This window comes from Mustela nivalis (assembly GCF_964662115.1).
Source record: "Mustela nivalis genome assembly, chromosome: 1".
Taxonomy (NCBI): Eukaryota; Metazoa; Chordata; class Mammalia; order Carnivora; family Mustelidae; genus Mustela; species Mustela nivalis.
The window spans coordinates 133712232-133718142 of record NC_139020.1 but is presented as its reverse complement, the minus strand read 5'-3'; the positions used below and the strand labels follow the sequence as shown (position 1 = coordinate 133718142).

Sequence of the window (5911 nt, the reverse complement as noted above, 5' to 3'; positions counted from 1 at the left end):
AAAACATCACTGGTTTTCTGACTATTAGAACATTACAAAAACCTTCCAAATATGGGATTTCACCCATGTAGGAAATATACCTTTCCATGTATTTCTCCTGGTTGTGATTTAATATTTCTGTGACTATTTGATTAATATCTGTCTCTCCTACCAGTCTATATGCTCCAGAGATACAGGGACTGATTTGGATCACTTTCATCTAGTGTTTGGCAATGAGCTTACTACATGGTAAGTGTTCAATAAATATTTGTTGAGTGAGTAAATGGATGAATGAAAAACAGGACCAGAGCTTCCCCTTATGTGTGCACTTTATTTGGGTGCACCTGGTCTGTCTGAGAACCCCTAGGCACCAACCTTAATCCCCCTAGTGGTCTCCTTTCCACTCCAACGTGATGAAAGACACTATCAGGAACCAGGAGAAACTCACCAAACTGCAAGTACAAGTGCACATTTGTGGGAAAGGAACTACTCATGGAAAGAAGAAGGTGGTTCACAGAATGGCTAAAACAGATGACAAAAAACTTCAGTTCTCTGTCAGAGGCAGGCCCCTGGCCAGGGCAGCCTCCGCCATTAAAAGATGGCGCCTGGCTAGTTGCCAGGTTAGGATTGCCTCGTGAGACTAAGCAGAATGCCCAAAGAGGAAGTAAACAGCATTGGTTGCTAGCAAAGTTGTTCATTTAGGTGCACAGCCTGATTCGCTCCCTCCTGTACCCTGCTCGCTGTTTGGTCATATAAATGTATATAAGTGTGTAGACTTGCGGAAATAGAGAGAGAGAAGATACATCTGAACTGGGGCTTCTTGTCGTCCTTGCGGGTCGAGGGCGATAGTTCTCCTTAAAGAAGTTAGGAGTAAACAACACCTCTGATATTGAAGAAGTGCATATGTTCACAAACCAAGGAATAGAGATACACTTTAACAACCCAAAAGTTCAGGCATTGCTGACCATGAACACTTTCACCATTACAGGTTATGCTGAGACAAACAGCTGACAAAAATGTTACCCAGCATCTTCAACCAACTTGTTGCAGACAGTTCGACCAGTTTAAGAAGACTAGTGGAAGCTCTGCCCAAATAATCCGTGGGTGGAAAAGCCCCAGTTGCTACTGGAGAGAATGATGATGATAAAATTGCAGAACTTGTGGAGCATTTTGATGAGCCTTCCAAGAATGAAGCGAACTGAGTTGAGTCAGATTCGGAAGAAGATAAAACTTGAAGAAGTTCCTGGGAGCTGCTATTTTATATTATGACTGCCTTTCAAGATTTTATTCATGGGTCTGATAAAATCTAGATCTCTAATATTTTTAAGCCCAACCTCCTTGGACCCTGCAGCTCTTTTCAGTTTTTGCTTCTACACAATTTATTCTTTGAAACTAATTAAGCTGAGGAAACCTGGGAATAAAGTTTGAAACAAGATTGATAAAGTTCTTTGGCTAGGAAAAAGAGAAGAAAAAAAGAAAGACAGGACCATAGTCTGACAATGTCATTATAGTGAATCAACTTAGCCAGGATCTTTGTTTGTTATTATTTAATAATTACAAGGGAAAATATAGCAAGTAGGTGTAGGCCAGTCAGGCCCAGAAATAGAGACCTCCTTGCAGTGGACATGCCAAGGGCCATTAAAGGTAACTCCCTGGAAGACAAAGGGAAGGGAGAGGTCCAGAAAAGGAAAGGTCAGTGACTCCTGTGAAATAAACTGAATTCCTACCCACTGATAGGCTCAAGCTGCTCCCACTTGAGAGCTTCTAAGCATCTAGAATTTTGTGTATCCAATGTGGATTTTGAAAAGAAAGCAATTATAGCATCTTGGAGTGCAAACCTCCAGGAGAAAGGCTCATAGTGAAAATGGATCAAAGTTTTATGAGGATGGTTCAAAATTTTCTTGCATTCTAAATTCAAGGGCTAATAAATGCAGATGAAAAATATCAGAGATTGTAATGGGAGAATGATGCAAAATCACAATGAAGTTGTAAAATACTCCTAACAACAGTGTTGAGGTCAAATGTTCAGAGGCAGCAAGAGGATGCAGAACTGTGGCCCTGAGAGCTGCATCCTAATTAGACTGTTCTTGTAATAAAGTATTGAACAGAGAGGGAGTCTCCCTTCATTGTCAACTATATTCTGAGTTTGGTTTTTCAGTCTTCCTGTGGACTGTGTGATCTTCCTAATAACCTTTCTGACAACATTCCAAAAATTATTTTTTCTTTTTTTTCCAGAATCAATTCATATTGTTTGCAAATAAGAAATCTTGTCCTATGAAATGTGGTAGAAAAGATAGGAAAAGACTCTGTTTAGTGGACTCCCTGAACAAACACCAGTCAAACCAAATGCAGTGACCTGCAATGGCCAGAGGTGGAAAAGTGGGGATGGAGGGAAAGTTGGGATGCTCTTGGCAGATCCGCAGAACTTCAACATGGAGAAATTCCACAACAAAGCCTTTGTGGTGCAAGGTTTCCTCTGTGGCATGGTAATTCTTTTGGAGATAAGTCTTCATGAATCCCAGTACGTTGCTGGTGTGACAAAACTCCTGCTTTCCAAAGTTTGAAAGTATAATCTAACTCAGTGGTTTTTAGTGGGGATGGTTTTACCCCCCCCAGGAGACATTTGGCAATGTCTAGAGACATTTTTGATGTCACAACTAAGGGAGAGGGTTGCTACTGACATCTAGTGAGTAGAGGCCAAGGGAGTTACAGAACATCCTATACCACACAGGAAAGCCCCCCCATGACAGAGAATTATTTAGCCAAACATATATAGTCAATGTGTCATTATTGAGAATTCTGGTCTAAATAATGTGACCGAAACTCTTGCTTTTTAGGAAAGTTTTGTATTAGAAAAAAAATCTTGTACTGGAAAATGTAAACTTCATATTTTGAGGTAGTATACAGAACTACATTATCCAGCAGAATAGAAATTAGCTATCAAGCACGTGAAATACGACTAGTCTGAATTGAGATATGCATATGTGAAATACACACTGGGTTTCTTAGTTTCAAAAAATGTGGAATATCTCATTATAATTAAAAATATTCTTTACATGCTGAAATTATAGTTTTGAAATATTGAATAAAATAAAATAAGTCATTAAAATTAATTACTCCTGTTTCATTTTACATTTAAAAAAATGGATTACTAGAAAATTTAAGTTACATATGTGGCTCATGTCATAATTCCATTGGACAGCTCTGGCTTAGAAAAGGAGAAGCCAATGAGTTAGAGATTTTGAACAGGAGATATTCTGCTTATTGGAAAAGAACAAAAGCTAAAAGAAATAATATTTCATTTATTCTTTAATTCCTGCACCCAGTAGACATTTTTTTAAAATAGGCTCCATTCACAGTGTGGGGCTTGAAATGATGACCCCGAGATCAAGTCCTGAACTGAGATCAAGAGTCAGATGCTTAACTGATTGAGCCACCCAGACACCCCCGGTAGACATTTTTGAACACACACTATGTGTTAGTTATTTGGCATACTAAAGATCAGTATCTCTTCTTTTGTGAAGAACTCATAGCCAAAGTCATAGTCATAAGTCAAAGAAGTCAGAGAGTTAATAAAAGAGATTGCAGAAAAATTTGTATATTACTGTGTATATAAAGAGATGTGTGATTAGCTACCTAGGTAAGCCAGGGAACATTCATTAGGATCTGTCTTTTGACATCTTTGAGTATTATTGGTCTATTCCCTATTCTGGGACTTACCACCTAGAATGTGATCTTTACCTCTTCTCTGCTAACATCGTGCCTAACTTGAGGTGAAAAACTGAATCCTCCTGGGAGCATTGTAGCCCAAAGTCATGCCTTGTGATTTTGAAATTTTTTTTTTAATTTTTTATTTTTTATAAACATATATTTTTATCCCCAGGGGTACAGGTCTGTGAATCACCAGGTTTACACACTTCACAGCACTCACCAAAGCACATACCCTCCCCAATGTCCATAATCACACCCCCTTCTCCCAAACCCCCTCCCCCCAGCAACCCTCAGTTTGTTTTGTGAGATTAAGAGTCACTTATGGTTTGTCTCCCTCCCAATCCCATCTTCTTTCATTGATTCTTCTCCTACCCACTTAAGCCTCCATGTTGCATCACCACTTCCTCATATCAGGGAGATCATATGATAGTTGTCTTTCTCTGCTTGACTTATTTCGCTAAGCATGATACGCTCTAGTTCCATCCATGTTGTTGCAAATGGCAAGATTTCATTTCTTTTGATGGCTGCATAGTATTCCATTGTGTATATATACCATGCACCCGAATGTTTATAGCAGCAATGTCCACAATAGCCAAACTATGGAAAGAACCTAGATGTCCATCAACAGATGAATGGATCAAGAAGATGTGGTATATATACACAATGGAATACTATGCAGCCATCAAAAGAAGTGATTTTGAAATTTTTAAGGTGTTAATTTGTTGATCTCAATAGGTATTTCATAATAAAGTTCTTTCCATGGCTTTCCTGTCCTATCTCCTTTAAATTACATGAAATACTAAAACAGAGGCACACAAATGTGCTTATTAAATGCAAGAATGACCATTCCAAAGGTCTCATTCAATTAAGTCCTACTTATAATTTTTTCTTGTATTATAGGATAATGCAATAACACATAGGTTCTGTATTAATTTCTTCACTAAAGGATCTAACTGTGTACTCTGTTCACTCTGGCTCTTTGCACTTCTTGTTCCTTTTGCACTTTTCCACATTGCCCTTTGCATGGCTAACTCCTTTAGGCTTTAGGTTTCAGTTTCAATGCCATATTCTCTAGTAAGCCTTTTTTGACAATTGCCACAGTACAAGATTATGTTCTCCTTCTCCTAAAGCACTGTCTCCTGACAGAGTACTTCTCACAGTTTACTTTAATGCTGGTTCAGTGTTCCATCTTCTTCATTAGACTGTGAGCTCTAAATGGCTGTTTCTATATTTCATTTGTTTACTGTTATGTCCTTGAATTTCAGCCCCAAGTATGACACACAGTATTCTTTAGGTTGGATTCCCCAGGGTGAGGATTTGTGTGTAGATGATTTTATTAGAAAGGTTCCCAAGAGAAAGAGAGTTGGTGTTGGGGACTAGGGGTGGGGAGGTGGGCTAGGTTGAGAGGATGGGACAGGGAAAGGGCAGAAGCCCAGCAAAGGTGTAATTTCAGATGATGTCCCACTTGATAAATGGATGAAGTAAGCCTCATCCTGATTTCCATGAGAGCTCTAGAATCTTGTATCTCCTATTTTTCCCAGCCCAAGTCAGGAGTTATTTTTCCACTAGTCAATCATTGGAAATGACCACTCTTGGGGCACATAAACTTGTAGGCCCTTCTGGTCCTCTGTCCTAGCAGGAAAAGCAGTCAAGTGACTCTCATAGCCCAAGGAAGTTTTATGAAGAGGGTAGCGGGGGCAGGCCATTAAAAGCAAAAGCATAGGTGTTGGAGTAGGGGTGCATAGAAAATGTAAAGGGAATCTGAGGGATCCAGATAGAGCAGAGACAATGTGTCCTCATAGTAAAAAAAAAAAAAAAATTTGGATGAATAATTTAAAAATCTTTTTTTTAGACTGACTAGGAATAGCACAATTAATCCAAATATAAGCAGTTATGTGGATATCTATACTTACTATAATTGACAAAAGTAGCAAATATGGGATTGTGCCTTGATAATTTTGGAATTAAAGAAATTTGTATATCATTTTATACAGAATGAATGATCAGCAATTGATTGATCTACCAGATTACAGTTTTAAGAAAAGCTTGGATGAACACATTAATTGTGAATCTATAATGTGTTTTTAAGGGGGAAGTTAGGGTCTTTCAAACATTTGTCTAATATTTTAGCTTATTTTAAAGAAAGAAGCTACAATGTTTATCTATAAATCTTCTCTTGATATAATACAGTTATAGAACTATTATGTTTGCCAAACCAGTA

The 5911-nt window shown here is 38.3% G+C and overlaps 1 pseudogene across 1 annotated transcript; it reads left to right on the top strand.

Annotated features, from left to right (window-relative positions):
• Positions 1-392: 392 nt before the first annotated feature.
• LOC309841242 (transcription factor BTF3-like) lies at positions 393-1181 on the top strand (annotated as a pseudogene). Its single transcript has 2 exons — positions 393-527; positions 829-1181. The product of its transcript is annotated as a transcription factor BTF3-like (transcript).
• The last annotated feature ends 4730 nt before the right edge of the window (positions 1182-5911 follow it).